We start from the raw sequence: 18,163 nt of genomic DNA, 5'->3' as shown, positions 1-18,163 counted from the left end.
ATGGCATTTCCCATCACTTAAATTGAAAGTTTTGGCCAAGCTTCCTGTGACTAGGCCTCTATGGAAAATCTTCCAATTTAAATCATTTACTGAATTGCTAACAATTCCTGTTGAATTAAGACGACTGAATAAAGTAGCTTTGTAACTGTCAGTAAGACTTAGATTCTCAGCCCATTTTTGACCAATTTGACCTTGACTGCATGCCATTTCTTATCAACTAATTTCCAATAAAGTGACTTGGTTTTGACATCGCTTTTTGTCAGACCATAATTCTCTATGTCTAAAATATCATAGTTTTCTTCGTTTAGGATGTTCGAAGTGATGATTTGTTTTCAGGAATCTGGAATAGCATTGAGGAGTGATTCATACTCTGTCTTGATTTCCTCTTGCATATGTTTATTTGTACCTCCTCTAATTTTTGCAATTATTTCCCATGGTTGAAGCCAGTCTTCGACCATTTTTACCATATTTCATAAAAGAGGACACTTCCTTCATTCTTAAGGTGAAGTACTACAAATTACGTCAAAATTAAGTTGCGGTGTCATTTTCTTGAAACTTTGCACAAATATTCTTGGAAGTTGTGCAAGTGCAAAAATGAAATAAAAAATGGGGGTCACCACGCTTGTTTCCATGGAAACGGACGTTTACAATGGCGTCGTTAGAAATAAATAAAAATGATAAAAATCACTTAAACTAAAGAAAGCAATCATAAAACGCTTAGCGAATGAGTTAATTTTAATAAATACCAAGACTTAAGATCCATATTTATTGAATGTATAGTTTTCATGATGTTTGTGAAGAAATTTTAACATAAGTATCGATTACAAAATGACAATATCGAAATTATGTCACTATATAATTTTCGAACTTTTCTTCCTGTCGCTTTGAATGGTGTCATTTTGACCAAACTTGGCGAATAAACTCCTGACATAATACCATTTAGTTTACACTTTTAATAAAAGGGTGTCACCACGCTACTTTTTACAATATCTCCAGGTGAATGGGTAATTTGCGCCATATAGATGGGAGAGAAATGTTAATTTTTCGCTCATATTGAATAAAAACCAGCTTCCTAGGGGTCAAAATATGACAAGGTTATAGGTCACATGTATTTCTAAGACACTGGGTCAAAAATTTAGGTAAAAGCGCAATTTCAACAATGACAGGTGATGTTGTAAATACATGCGCTACAAATTAACCCATTGGCGGCAGGCTGGAGTTAAATCTGCGCAGAAACGTTCTGAAGCGTGTGCGCGTCCGAATTCGTCGCCCTTCACCTTAATATTGTCATCATACCACAGAACTTCCCTAAGAAGATTCTGAATTGATGTTAGTATATTCGCTCTTGTAAGTCTAAGTGACTTCCAGGTATTTAACATATCCCCATACACCATTGGGGTTCGTTTGTTGTTGACTTTGAAATTGAGATGGAGGTAGTGATAATCACTATTCAGTTTATCGTCATAATTCGCTATGAAATGTTTTGATAAGCTGGCCCATTTAGGGGTCCCTTTATCTGGATTTTTCTCAAATATTTCATAAGCCACTTTAAGTGGAATGCATTAATTTTTTCTTCAATGTCGAAAACTTTTTTGCCACAGTCATCATATCTTTAAATGAAAATGCCCCTTTTTATAACTTCTCGTTTGCCTCTCCAAATAAAATTCCATAATTTACTATTTGCTTGATTAATAATTTCTTTAGGTACGTGATCAAATGATGCCAGGTACCATAATTTTGATGCAGCCAGCATATTAGCTACTATAGCGCTGCCTTTAAAAGACAGATTTCTAGTATTCCAGATCTTAAGACAATTCGTGAATTTTTTCCATTACTGTTTTCCAGTTTCTCTAGATGTGTTACTGTTTCCAAACCCAACTCCCAAGATCTGTAAAACCCTGTTTGAAAAATCGATCCCTTCCAGTTTTTAAAACTCCCGGCCAATAAACCTTTGGATTTCTTTTTGTTCAGTTTTGCACCTGTTGCTTTTCATATTTGTTGAATATTTTCAACGACTGAGTAATGCTTTTCAAATTTCTCAAGTAAAGATTCGTATCATCTGCAAAACTCTTAATTTTTTCCTCTTGTTTGTCTGGTAGAATGAATCCTGATATGCTGTCATCTTTACGAATATTTTCAGCTAGCACTTCTGCTGCCCTAATATACAGTAACGGTGATAAGGGGCACCCTTGTCTCACACCCTTATGAAGATGAATACTGCGAGAAAGAAAGCCATTACACTTAATTTTGCATGTAGTATTATTATAAAGAATTTTTATCCACTTGATTCGCTTCGAAGCTTGTATTTTCCAACATACGATGACAGGCCCTCAACGGTCTTCCAAGAAAGCTAGGCTCGAAGAGCTTGCCTGGCTAACACGTAGTAAAACTTTTGTTTGACAGGTTCAAAGAGTCGAGCTTCACTCCAATCACCGGGAGACGCTTGCATGGTCTGAGTTTGTTGTTGTTGTTGTTGTTGTTGTTGTTGTTGTTGTTGTTGTTGTTAGTGGCATTGAGAAAAAGTTTAAGGGTGCACATGCATTGTGACGGAAAAACGACTCACTATATTGTAAAAACCTGTTTACTCTTCAGAACAATATGCAACGAGGACGACAATTTGATCAGAGGAACACTGAAACACCAAAGCAAATAAAAAAGCAGGCGGAAAAGTTAACGAAACATTCACAGACATGCAACAGGACAAATCAAAACGCCCATTATCGCGCAAAAACAGTCACCGTACTGCTGCATTAGCTTGGAATCAACAAGGTACCACAGCGTACACTGCCAGTTACGACACTATCACATTGATCCCATTTTCTGGGTGTGCAAGATTTTAGCGGGACATTCAATGGCAGTTGATCAGGTGTAGAAATAAGACAAACAGCAAACCTAACCATCGAGGGACAGATGAGGGCGGACACTTCGCCAACTTATCATTTAATTCCAATTAGATCAAACACTAATTTTACAGAATTGTTAAAAATATCTGCGCAATTTTTTCAGCCAGCTCCTATAAAGTTTTGTACATATATGCAATGAAACCACCCTGAAGACATTCACATAGCCTGAGTTTATCATTTTCGGTGTCGTCGGCCATATGAAAATTTATGAGCGTCATGATATTTCGTTATCATTTCCTCCCACACACATGGCAACCGGCGACAAAGGGGCAACGATGTAACAGAGAAAGCATGCCAATGTTGAGGTGCATCATCCTGGACGAAATGTCTGTTCTTTGTTCTCTATATTGATCGTCACAGAAAGTTCAACGATGATATCAGTTGTCTTGGTTTGGATCGCGTTATTTTGTCCGAAGGGACTTGCAGGTATGTCAACTTCTATTTGTCAGAGACAGTATCTATAACAGATTTTTATCTTGTCGGGTACGAGTACACCAATTGCAACTAGATATTGAGTGTGCAGAAATATAACATAAAACCAACATCATCCAAGACGTTCACATAATTCTGTATGATTTCCTTCGGGAAGGGAAAGAGAAAGTCGTGAGGAAAACTATGACAGTAGATGTTAGCGAAGGCGGCTTAATCACGCCCAATTTACATATTATGAAAAAACAACAGAGAATTTTTTTAGTTAAAAGTTTGTTAAACGCAGAATTTTTACATCGAAGAAAAAGCTATCTAGAACATAAACTCAAGTCTATTGGAGGCTACATCACCTTCATTTTAATTTTAAAACAAAGCTTTTACCTGTCCAGTTTATAGATTTTGTTTGAGAATGTTTTGATACCCGATCTGAGGAAACCAAAAAGAGCTAGAGTAATATAGATCGAATTATTTGGAATAATGAAAATATAATCTGTGATGGCAGATCAATGGTACAGTATTGTAAAGACTTTGCAGATAATGGTGTTATGAATACTGTAGATTTATTTGATTATAATGGAGTGATTCAGCGAACAACAATTGCTCAAGAAAATTTTCATCATTTCATAAATTGCAGTGACTTGGCAGTTTCTTGGCCATCCCCGAGGATTTTAAGAATAGCGAAAATACAAGTGGTGAGCTTTTTCTCTTTCTGGTCCTTGTTGTCCAACACCGCTACTTTCAACTTCTACGTCTGAAATAAAACATGAGTTAGTAGAGACGATTTTACTGTACCTATCAGTCACAGAAAACTACAAGAGGTCCTCAATGTCAACAATGTACAGGGGGACACATTATATAAGTTAATTTTCTAAAATGTCGGGATGCTTGTAAATTAAAAGACCCTCATTCAAAATTCTCTACAATATTTTGTTTACAATGACAAACTTCACAAACTTCATCCTCATAAATTTTCAATCTGAGTTATGTACTTTTGTGGTGTCGCCCTAGGAACTTTTGAAATTTTTATTTCACGGGTGTTAGGCCTACTATACTGTAACTTTATGGAGAGAGATAGTTTTTTGTCAGGGGACAACCATTGAACTTTAATCCTAGGCAAAGTAGACTCTACCAAATTTTATCTGTGCCAAATGAAACGTTGTTAGTCAATTTTATTGGTTTACGTATTAGAAAACATTTTAGTGTAACTTGCAGGGAAACATACAGAACTATTGAGGTGTTCCATCCTTTGTTAAGAGAATCTATCATGTTGAATATTTGATTGCAAAGAAAAATAACCAATTGCATTTTCATTTGAAAAAGTGGCAAATTAACCCCTTATATTATTTCTATTAACCTGAAAAATGTCAATTATATGCAAACTTTACACTGTATTTATATTTTATGTACACGTCTATTTAGTCATTGTACGAGGGGGAAATCCAATTGAAGTAATGTACATAATAATGCACATCCAATAAAACATTGCAAAACGTAAAAGAACAATAATGTAACAGAGAAAACATGCCCATGTTGTGATGTATCGTCCTGGACGAAATGTCGGTTCTTCGTTCTCTAAATTGATCGTCACGGAAAGATCCACGAGGCTTGTTTTGTCTTGGTTTGGGTCGCGTTATTTTGTCTGAAAGGACTTGCTGGTATGTCATTCTATTTGTCAGACATGGTGTGTATAACGGAATTTTATCTAGCCGCGTACCGCTACACGAATTGCAACTAGATATTGAGTATGCAGAAAGATAACATAAACATGATCTCAGACGTTCATAGAATTTTGTATGATTTCCTTTGGGAATGGAAAAGAGAAAGTCGCGGGGAAATCTATGGCAGCAGATGGGGCCACGCGGATCAATCATACGCAGTTTACATATTATGAAACAAGTACAAAGAGAGAATCTTGTTGGTTAAACGTTTGTTAAACTCGGAATTTTTACATCCATTAATATACTTTCTAGAACATAAACCCAAGTCTATAGGGGATTTCATCACCTTCATTTTTAATTCTAAAACTAAATTTTACCTGTCGAGTTTATAGATTTTGTCACAGAATGTTTTGATACTTGGTCTGAGAAAACTGTGAAAGGCAAGAGTAGTATAGATCAAACTATTAGGAATAAGGAAAATATAGTTACTGATGGCAAACCAGTGTATTATAAAGACTTTGCAAATATAGTATGGTATTATGAATATTTTGAGACTCATTGATGATATTGGAGCGATGCCCTAAACAACCCTTGCTCAATAACATTTTTCACTCAATTCAATTGCAATAATGGATGGGCATTTTAACGGCCATCCCCGCGTAGTTAAAGAATAAGGACAATACAATTTATGAAGTTAGTTCTTCTCTTTCTAGTTATCCAAAACGGTTATATTCACCTTCTAAATCTGAAATAAAACACGAGTTAGTACAGAGGATTTGCAGTGTACCTATCAATCAAAGAAAACTGGAAGAGGTCCTTAATATCAACAAAGTATAGAGAACACGTTATTCAGTTAATTTGCTAAAACGTCAGTCGATTGTAAATTAGAAAACTTCAGTTCAAAATTCTTCAGAACATTTTGTTTATAATGACAAACTTCACAAATTTAAACCCAAAAATTTCCATCCGAGTTATGTACTTTTTGTGGTGTCGCCCTAGTAACTTTGGATAATCTATTTCACCAGTGTCACTATACTGTAGCGTTAAGGAGTAAGATAATTTTGCGAGGGAACCTCTGAACCTTACTCCTATAGGCAAACTAGACTGTGTCAATTTTTATCTGAGCCAAATGAAACGTTGTAAGTCAATTTTATTGGTTTACTTATGAGAAAACATTTTATTGTAAGTTGGAGGGAATGCCATACAGAACTATGGAGGTGTTCTATCCTTTGTTAAGAGAATCTATTATATTGAATATTTGATTGCAAAGAAAAATAACAAATTGCATTTTCGTTTGAAAAGTGGCAAATTCCTTATATTACTTATATTTACCTGCAAAATGTCAATTATGTGCAAACTTTACACCGTATTAATACTTTATGTAATTATTCGGTAATTGTGTAGGAAATACTCCAATCGATTCAGTGTGAATTATTCATGCACGCCAAATAAATTATTGAAAAATATAAAATTACGTTCAATTTCTAAATCTGAAATATAGTTCGAGTTAGCAGAGAGGATCGTTACTGTGCCTATCAGTGAAAGAAAATTAGAAAAGGTGCGCAATGTAAACAATGTATGGGGGACACATTATTATGTTAATTTTCTTGGGTCGCGGTATTTTGTCTGAAATGACTTTTTTGGTATGTCATTTTCATTTGTCAGACATAGTGTCTATAACAGACTTTTATCTTGCCGCGTACCAGTACACCTATCGCAACTAGATACTGAGAGTGCAGAAAGATAACATAAAACCAACATAACCTCAAACGTTCACAGGATTCTGCATGATTTCCTTTCGGAAGTAAAGAGAAAGTCGCGAGGGAAACTCTGACGGCATTTTCTTCACAATGCCAAACTTCATAAACTTAATCCTCAGAAATTTCCAACTCCTTTACATTATATATATATTAACCTGCAAAATGTCAATTTTATGCAAACTTAACACCGTATTCATACTCTATGTAAAGGAAAATGAGGGCAACTCCACACATCGGCTCTACCGAGATTGTTTAATATTACGATATGGTGAATAAAAGGATCATTGCATTTCTTTTGTGTGGAATACATGGAGAGACACCGGTGAATCAACTGTGCTTTGACCCTAGTAATATGATCTGGGTCCCCGGTAAACCGGTTTGTTGATTGAGTGATTCGTCTTAACGGTGTTTCGGAACCAAAAGTGGGGTTCCTTCATCAGTCGCTCTCTTGTTTTGTATCCCCTCCGCTTGGTTGTGTGATGAAGTCATCTTCGTCCTCGATGAGGGAAGGCAGATTCGTTATTGAGAGAGTTAGCCACTATTGACTGACTCTATAGTGAGCGATCCGGTGTGTGGTGTCATATTATAATTAACATGACCCAGCATAGACCGGAGTTTCTGGACGCTTTTAAGGAGTGTTGTTTTAGGGCATATTTAGAGCGTTGCTAGTGCTCGTTATGTTAACAGTAAATGTTGTACTAATCTGACAACAATTAGCTTGTTTTAGGCGCTAAAATCGATTATCCGAACATTTGCTTTTGTGTTAATTTTTCATGGACTTTATATAAAGGAAAATGAGGGCAACTCCACACATCGGCTCTACCAAGATTGTTTAATATTACGATATGGTGAATAAAAGGGTCATTGCATTATTTTATGTGGAATACATGGCGAGACACCGGTGAATCGATAGTGCTTTGACCCTAGTCGTGTGATCTGGGTCCCCGGTAAACCGCTTTGTTGATTGAGTGATTTGTGACGTTAGTTCTTCTTTTTCTGGTTATCCAAACGGTTACATTCACCTTCTAAATCTGAAATAAAACATGAGTTAGTACAGAGGATTTGCAGTGTACCTATCAATTAAAGAAAAGAGAAGAGGTCCTCAATGGCAACAAAGTACAGGGGGACACATTATATCAGTTAATTTGCTAAAACGTCAGTTGGTTGTAAATTAGAAAACTTCAGTTCAAAATTCTCCAGAACGCTTTGTTGAAAATGACAAACTTCACAAATTTAAACCAAGAAATTTCCATCCGAGTTACTTACTGTTTGTGGTGTCGCCCTAGAAACTTTGGAAAATCTTATTTCACCAGTGTAACTATATATACTGTAGTTTTATGGAGAGAAATTTTTGTGTGGGGACAAGCATTGAACCCTACTCGTAGGCACAGTAGACTCTGCCAAATTTTTATCTGATCTAAATGAAACGTTGCTGGTCAACTTTATTGATTATGTTCAATTAAGATAATATATCATATTGAGTATTTGATTGCAAAGAAAAATAACAAATTGCATTTCATTTGAAAAAAGTGGCGACCCATTATATAATTTATAGTAGCCTGCAAAATGCCAATTATATACCAACTTTACACCGTATTAATACTTTCTGTATACTTATTTAGTTATTGTATGGGAAAAATCTAATTGATGTAATGTAAATAATTCATTCAAACCGAATAAAACATCGCAAAATATAAAAAAGAAAGATAACATAAAACTTTAAACAATAAGGTTGGAACTACTTTGCGATAATATGTCATGCGTTCTTATGGGCGATCCAGTGTACGCTAAATTTGTTGTTACAAACACAACAAAGGCTCTGATCTTGGCAGAGACAGGTGACTCTTAAAGAATTCAGGGAGTGCCTGTTACAGCTGACGCGAGTATATTAGGGACACCAAATAATGTAATTACATAGCAACTACATGGAACATTTTTATGCCCTAGCGTTTTATCTAAACAAGAATGTTTTGGAGTCAAAAGACTGATAAGGAGTCTATCAAAATCATCAGCAGCTCCAGTGAGTAAATTCATTTGCCTATACTTTAACTATTACCTTGAAGTTCGTGCTTGAACAAACCAATTTCGACACGCACCCTTTTCAGGGAAGTTTTTTTGTGGGAGGGGGAGAGATAAAATATTGAAGAGTGTACAACACAATTTGTTATAGTTGTGACTCAAATAAAAAAGGGGGGCAGGATACAAAATGACTACAACAGATCTTATTTACGTTCTACAATATTTTATTCCCCCTCCCCTTGAAAAACCTCTTCAATGAAAGGGGTGCTTTCAAAAGAATAGGATGCCAGTATAGGCATATCAGTCTACTCATTGGAGGAGCTGGATTTGGCTGATTCCTTATCAGTCTTCACATAATTAAACACATCCTTTTAAACAAACGCTAAAGCATACTGTCAAACTGCTCAGCTAAGTTGCTAGTTAGCTAATTTGGTGTGTCGAATATGCCTGCGTCCTAATCCTCTACGAGTTAAGTGAATTGTTTATGCCTTCACTTATAGAACAGACACCGACTTAGTTCCTGTGATGATGTTCTGTTCCTGCCAAGGCCAGAGCCCCTGTCATGTTTCTGTAAAGTAAGGTGTAGTAGTGGACTATTTGATATTCTGGGGGTCTTACAAGATTGATTCTGAATTGTTTTTTTACTCCCTGCTTCACTCCGAATTTGTTTATTTAACTGCATGAATACTGGCATCTGTTTTCACTTACCCTCTCAGAGGACTCTTTTTGCGCGCGTATACACGCGCTGAATGCCAATATTCTATGTTATTTTTGTAAAGACGATTTCCTTCATATGACATGACAATACTGACGAACGAAAGAAATATACAGCAGAACAAAGTTCACATTGAACGATAGGCTTCTAATCAATGTAGATGTCATGAAAACGTGGTGATCTATTTGTGTGCCGAAAATGAAAGATACTATTTATAATAATAAAGGGCACCTGAAAGACATAGCGGTATTGATATTATAAAAATGGTGCAACCAACGGGCACGCCGAAAATTAAAGATGGTAGGACATAGGGTACCTGATGGGGACACTGAATATGAAAAGTGAAGATGTTATGTAACTGTTAGTATTTTATGTTTACTTCATCTTTGTTCGATTTTTTTCCGTCATGCTTGGCTGGAGTTTAATTTTCTCAGGTAGCTTCTCCCAAAATCTTCCAAGCCCGCCCTCCCCAAATATAAAATAGTCCGCCTATTACCGGAATAAAATACAACAAGGCACACTAGTCTGAAACAATCACAGGCGTCATTTTAATAGATTCTGTACAGCTGGCTTTCTTGTGCTGTATAAAAGCAGGAAAAATTGCATAAAGGTCATATTATTCGATTCTTTTTTTCAGTGAAGTGCGCATTTTTCCACAAAACTCATTACAGTCTCCCTCCTGTAATTATCCTAAAATAGTTTTTTGTTCGTTAAGTTACCTTTCGTCACCAAAAATTGCTGGTTTACTGTTTTAAAAGACTTGTTTTCGGAATATGTAAGCATGTGTTCCAGGTCGTGAAACCAAAATCGCCATGAAAATATAATAAAATGTTGTCGACGGCACATCTACAAATCTTGACATAAAAAGCATTTAGTATAATGTGGATGGCGATTTCCTTGATATTTGATTCTCTATTTCGTTAGATATTTCTAATACCTTTATCACCAGCACTAATTCCAATATTTACACATGAAATAAAAAATAAAGCTCCTGTCACCGATGTTGATTTCTACAAGATTCAAACACCTGAATCGTTGGAAGCTACAAGAATACAATGTCCGTTCCGAAGCGTTTTGCCGGAAGAGAACAACTTTACTCTTCTGCTTATTTGTCAGCATATTCAAGAATCTGACAACAACCGTCAAATGCCGATTAGTTCTCTAAGGTATATCATGCACTATTTATTAAATTGCCTTTGTAAAAAACGTTTTCTCAGTTGTACAACATTTCATTTTTTAAATTACAAGTTGTCACTCTATGTATCAAGTAACCGTGATGAATGGAATCATCACTGCCATCACAGTACATTAGAGAAGTTTCGTACATACACCAAACAAACAGACCACTGAATAGTTGATAATTCATCGTTTTAATGGGTAATTGTTATCGCCTTAATCATGTTTATTTAGCTGCCGAAGTAGGGGCGAATATTATAAAAATGATGCGACGGTATTAATCGCGAATGCAATGAATTAAAATGCTTTCATCGTTAAGCCTAAGTAAGATACTCTATCTCTAAGTGAGCCTATGGTAACGGGGTTATAACAGCGTTGGTAGATCCAGACGTATTATGTCCGTTCGGTGTTTGAAAGCCCACAGCTACAACCAAGATTTTTATCTGAAGTTTTACTTTTAAACAAAGGTCCGTATAAACGCTAAGCAAAACTTACAGCAGTGTTTTGAATAATCAACCAGTTGAACTCCATTTTCCAAAATGAGATAAGCATTTCCTTTTTGTTTTGTCATGTGTTACCACATTTCTTCTCGGCATCCTTTCCCCGGAGTCTGTTCTTGTCTTCTTTTGTGGGTGCTCTAATTCCCTAAGAAGGAATTTTAAACCACATCAGCAATGGTCATTCGGTTTCAGACATGTGGGAGCTATTGTCCAAGCTTGAAAGGGAACGTAAGCTGAAACACTGGCCAGCAAGCAATATGTTCTTATACGAAAATTATTCTAACTGTCGAACAATCGAAAATATCGGACATGCAGCAGACTGTAAGCTTATGTGTAGACTATTTAGTTTGGCTGAGGTATTAGAGTTATCCCACAAACGTGCAAGGAAGTTTGAAACTTTCTTAGCCAAACAGCATAGTCACCTGTCTCGGGCGGAGGTGAGAACAGAAATTTCTGATCAAGGACTGGTCCTTTCAATCAAATTTTAAAATGTCATTCCAAAAGACATAATACATAAAACATAACAAAATAGTTAATATAACTTGTGGAAAGAAGTGAAATAGGTACAGGCAGATTATTATTACAGAAATGGCAAAGAATGCCCCACGAGAAGGTATGCAATATTCATTCGACATCACAAGAAAACAATCTAGGTCGTTCATTCGAAGTGATAACGTAGCAAAACCGCAAAGTAAACATTTTATCTCATCATTTCTACACAAACCATCCCTAAATACCGAGGTTTGCCCGTATGTAGCATCATGCGTGATAGCCAAGACTTGAAGGTCTCATATATCACGATGTTTCAGCGGTAACGATTATGAAGTTATGGTCCGCTACTTGAATAGGGGTCAGCTTATCTCTGAAGGTCACGTTGTATGTATTATTTTCCGATGAAGAATTTAATCGAAGTTCAATATGAAATTATTAACAGATTGGAGCCGTCTTACCGATTTAGAAATATGACAAGCGTTCGTTGTAGTTTTAGCAGCGTAGCTGTCGTTAAAGCCATTATGGGGCATTGAAAAACCGTTGTGGGATCGGGTAAAATAATGACGTACTTTGTACCACGTAATGCCGAACAGCTGAAATATTGACAAAGAACTGTCACCGAGGAAAAAATTAATCATTTGAAAGTATCTTGAGTCGTATATTTGTTGTGTTTTCTCTGCTCGTAGTTTGAACAACAGGAACAACAATTTTTAAGGTTGATGCAGGGACAGTGATTTAATAATGCTTCAGTGTACGAGGAAACTCGATATGTAGAGTAATACAGGAAAACGTAAATAAATCGTTGCGAAATAATCATATCTGACAAAATCTCCAAAATTCTTTTAATCTGTCGATTGTGTTCACCACGATCCAGAGTGATTTCAAGAGGGGATAGACTTATGACATCTGCATGGAATAAGATGATTGCAAAATTAATGTTATTCAAAAAAGTGCACTGGTTATTGCTACTAAACAGTTAGCCAACTCTGATATTAAAATATCTAGTCTGTGTAGAAAAATGTAGGAAATCGGCAAGGACGTTATAGATGAAAACGTAAGCTTTATTGTATACAACTGCGCGCTATTGGTGTTATCTGTGTAAATTAAATCAATTACACATAAAACTGATCGATTTGATAGGGTTTCTGTATTCGGTATGTTTCTGTGTTTTTAGCTCACGTGTGTAAACACGTGGGCTAATGTTATAGTGATGTCTGTCTGTCTGTCCGTGTGTGTGTGTGTGTGTGTGTTGCGTGTGTGTAGGGTGTGTGTAGGTGTGTGTGTGTCTGTCTGTCTGTCTATCTGTTTACACGATAACTCAAAAACGCTTGAACGGATTCAAGATAGATTTGGTAGACAGGTACCATATGCTACTTGCAAGAACTGATTAGATTTTGGTTTGTATGGATTGCATATTAATGAAGTTATGCAATATCGTTTTTCCTTACAATGGTTTCCCTATGGAGACGGTAATGACAGTGTAGACATATATCAAGAAATACTGCACAAATTTCATGAAACTTTTCAAAGATGACAATCTAAAAACATTATGATGATACTGTGAGTGTCATATCAATTATCTACTCATTTGCATATTTAATGAACTTTTGTTATTAGTGTCCAAACTCTGAAATTCCTGCACCAAACTTGATGATACTTGCAACAAATATTGATCTGATATATATCTAATTATACTCAGAAGCATTAGACAGTGTCAAGTTAATAAATAGCTCATTTGCACATTTATGAAGGTTTGTAATTAGTTATATAACTCCAATATAACTTCATCAAATGTGATGAGATCTGCTGCAGATACTGATCCGACTGATATCTAACTGTAGTGTAAAGCATTCAGTAGTGTGAAATTAATTAAGGGTTCATTTGCATATTTAATGAACTTTGTAATTAGGTATATACTCTGAAATTATGGCACCCAAGTCAGTGAAATTGGGTACAGATATTGCTTTGATAAATATCTAATTGTACTGAAAGGCATTTGGCAGTGTCAAGTTAACAAATAGGTCATTTTCATATTTTATTAAGTTTAGTAATAAGTGATATAGCTCCAAAATACCGCACCAAATGTAATGAAATCTGCCGCAGATACTGATCCGACAGATATCTAAGAGTGGTGTAGAGCATTTAGTTGTGTGAAGTTAATTAAGGGTTCATTTGTATATTTAATGAATTTGTAATCAGTGATATTACTCCAAATTACAGCGTTAAATTTGATGAAACTTGCTACAGATGTTGATCTGATATATATCCAATTGTACTGAGAAGCATTGAGCAGTGTCAAGTTAATAATTAGCTCATTTGCATATTTCATGAAGTCTTATGATTATTCATATAACTTCAAAATAACTGCATCAAATGTGATGAAACTGCTGCACATACTGATACGATAGATATCTAACTGTGTTGTAAAGCATGTAGTAGTGTAAAGTTAATTAAGAGTTCATTTGCATATTAACTTTGTAATAAGGTATATAACTCTAAAATTTCGGCACCAAAATTTTGTGAAACGTGCTACAGATATTGATTTGATAAATATTTAATTTTGCTATGAATCATTGAACAGTATCAAGTTAATTTAGGGTTTATTTGCATATTTAATGAACTTTGTAATTAGTGACATTACTCTAAAATTACAGCACTAAATTAAATAAAACGTGCTACAAATGTTGATCTGATTGATATCTAATTGTTTCATAAAGCATTTAGCAGAGTCAAGTAATTAACAGTTCATTTGCAAATTAAATTAAGTTATGTAATTAGTGATTAAACTCTGAGAGTACTGTGCGAAGTATATAACTCTGAAATTACGGCATCAAAGTCAGTGAAATCTGGTACAGATATTGATCTGATAAATATCAAAGTTAAGGTGTCTGTCTGCACGTTTGTCAGTATGTGTGTCATGTGTACATCATCGTGTACATATATGTATGCAAAAGCTAATCGAACTCCGACGTACCAGGATTTCAAGATGTAAATCTAACATAAGGGAACTTAATGAATGCAAGGATATGAAGAAGTTAATATAAATAATTGCAAACTAAATTACTAATTGTCAGATTGCTTTGCAAATTACCTATAACCTGTGCATGTAACAGTTTGTATGGATATGCATGTAGTACAAATGTCTGTACATTAGTCTTTACGGTTCTGGTTAGTGTGTATCAAAAACATCGCACTATCCAAACGTTCCCTATACCGTGACTGTGATAGGACAACTCATTACTGGTTTGCCAAAGGCTTACCCACATTATGTGAGGCAATGTCCTCGGACCAATAGTGAGAGCATATTACCATCTCAGTTTCTCCAAAGGAGCACTACCATCAACACTAGAGTGCAATTATCTAAATTTTACGAAAGTCCTAACTGGATAATAACAGGAATCTGTGTTGCTTTACCCAAGGCTAAAAAAAATCTTAGCACAAGACTAGCCTTTTCGTGGAATTGTTCTGCTTGTATGAGTATGTATGTCAATGCATTTCCTCGATATGCACACCATTACAATATTCATCCTTGATGATGATTATGATGATGATGATGCTAATGATGATGATGATTCTATTTACTTGGAGGAGAAAATGTTGCTCTCGGAAAAGAAGCTTCACAAAGTTCCGATTATCAAGGCGATGCGCTGGCTTCGCGGGCCATTGATCGCAACAGAGACAGAGATCCCTCTAACTATTTGTGTAGTGGCACGGAAGTTGAAGAAGAACCTTGGTGGAAAGTGGATCTAGGTGATGTGTATCAGATATCTCGAGTCGATATCACCAACATGGTTGGGCATGGTAAGTATTCTATTTGACGATAAAAATATCGGCAAATTCATGCAAATTACTTAGAAGCAAGTTGAAGGAAAGGTCGGTCAATTTTATCAAACTGTTATCAAACTGGTTGGCTGAATCTTACGGTTATAATTGTATACTGCAAATAGACTTCCTGAGTTGCTTCGAATAGTCACAATCGACCAGTAAGATATAACATTCCGAGCACGCTGCACATCAGTAGAATTCTTAGTCTGAAACTTAAGGGGATTTGCACGAAACACGGCGTATATTGCTCACAATTACGTTTTTGCAAATGGTAAGTTTCTAGTTTTAGTTTGTTAGTCCGTGTGGGCTGCCATTTCATGGACTTTGGTAGCCCCAGAGAAAAGTTGGTAGTCTGTGGACGCGGGCGCTAATTTCGAGCCCTGAAAAGCTTGCTAATATTTTCTGAGTATACATTTGGCATGCGTGAAATCAACCTCATATAGCCAAATTTCTAATTTCGGCACTTATCGAAGTTCCGGTTTGTTGCGGTTTAAGGTTCAGCTGGAGTCTGCAAAGTGTGCGGGTGTAATTGACAAGTTCAGATGACAAAGCTTTCCATAGTAGTCATTTCTGAACTCTCGCAATCCACTTTGCTTTGACGTAATTTAATTCTTGGAGTACATTCACAGAAAGAAAAGGCAAGAAATGAAAACTTTATTTCCATTTGGTTTTGAAAATTAAGAGATTTGCGAGCTTGCTCTTGTGAATCTGCGTTACGGATTAATGTGGGAATGAGCTCAAGCACTCGCTCTCGCCTCGGAAAACTTGTTATATGATTAAAATGTCGCGTCATGCCAAATACAGTGTAGCTCGAAGTTTGTGTAGTCGTTGCTAATATAAGCAGACACCGTGACGAAAGCTGCACGACGTTAGCGGCTATATGTTCTCGACCAAATCAGACTCTTCAGTGCGTTTCTTGCACGGTCACTCAACAAATCTGACCGTAGTTCTTGATTGTTGTTGCAACGTGAGCCACGGTCGGACTTTTTTATTTCACGGACGTAGTACGTCGATACGTTTCGGGGTTTATTCTGGGTGTCTTTCGTGGCCCTCGCTTGCATTTTCCTGGAATACTGAGCATGATTTCCAGCTTAGTCTGCATATGAATTAAGGGAGCCTTCAGTAATTACAAGGGGTGGGCCGGGGGAATTGGGGGAGGGTCACTTTTTTAGAAAACAGTTCAAGGGGGAGGGTCACTTTTTATAAACCTATCTTTGGGAGAGGGTCACTTTTGACAGAAGCTGATTTTATGGCCAAAACTTTGATTGTCCATGTGATATTTCCTGAATAGGAAATCACCAACAAAATATGTACACATTAAAGACCGCCATGCATAGGAAATGGACATTTCTGTGAAATTCCAAAATCAAATTTCGTGCACAACCATGGACTTGTAACCACTCTAGTCTAATCAAGAACAATAATTTGAATAATCAAGCATACATAAATGCAAAGATTTACCTATTTTTGTATAGGAAAAAACTATTTATGATTTCATCATATACACAATGGATAGTGAACCAACGTTTTAGATGAAATTCAGATATTAATTTCTCGTACACAAATGCACATTTTTCTTTCCTATTCAAGCAAAGCACATTTAAATACATTATCAAACATACAAAATATACAGATATAGCATGTCCTGTGAGGGTAAATTATCAATAATTTGCCTGATAGACTTCATGTATTATGATTTGATATTTTTGGTGGAAGCACTTAATCATCCACACCTTGGCTTCTTATAGTTGCACAAAATATGGTGACCCTTCCTCAAATGTATGAAATACCATATCTCTTCAAAAATTCTTGCGTGATAAATTGCGACTGTCCCTCAAAAAACACCAGCCCTCCCCTCTGTAATTTGTCCTAACATAACAATTGATCCAATTTTTATGTAAATTAGCTGATACTGTTTAGTTGTTCCTGGGGAGATTACCGCAGTGGTTGAGGGAGGGTCAAGTTTTAGAATATCGGACAAGGGAGAGGGTCATTTTAGACAGGAGGATTGGGGAGAGGGTCACATTTTACGGTACAGGTGTGCGCGAAATTCCCCGGCCCACCCCCCTGTAATTACTGAAGGCTCCCTTAAAATGGTCTGCTGGTTGTCAGAAATGTTTGCCAATGCATCGTACCGGCCACAGTCACAGCATGGACGTACAACAAGACATCCATGGTCACAGTGATTGCCGAGTTGAGAACGCTCAGAATTGCGTACCTGACAACGAATACGCACTATACCGCAAAGCCCTACATTACCTCTGAATGTTTATCAAGATTCGTGATCGGTAATCCGGGCCGTTAAGACAAAAGAAACCAGATATGAACTGAATATGCTCACGTGTTTTACAACAGGTTCATTAATAGTAGTGCGCTTCACAGAACAATGAGATATATGTTATCACTATATGTAGCAGGTTTTTTCAACTTCGCACAGTACTCTCAGAGTTTAATCACTAATTACAAAACTTTATTTAATATGCATTAACTTGACACTGCTCAATGCTTTATGGGACAATTAGATATCCATCAGATCAACATTTGTAACACGTTTTATTTAATTTAATGCTGTAATTTTAGAGTAATGTCACTAATTACAATTTCATTAAATATGCAAATAAACCCTAAATTAACTTGACACTGTTCAATGATTCATAGCACAATTAAATATTTATCAAATCAATAT

The sequence above is a fragment of the Ptychodera flava genome, chromosome 22 (assembly GCF_041260155.1).
Source record: "Ptychodera flava strain L36383 chromosome 22, AS_Pfla_20210202, whole genome shotgun sequence".
Lineage (NCBI taxonomy): Eukaryota > Metazoa > Hemichordata > Enteropneusta > Ptychoderidae > Ptychodera > Ptychodera flava.
Note: the sequence above shows the minus strand (reverse complement) of the source record.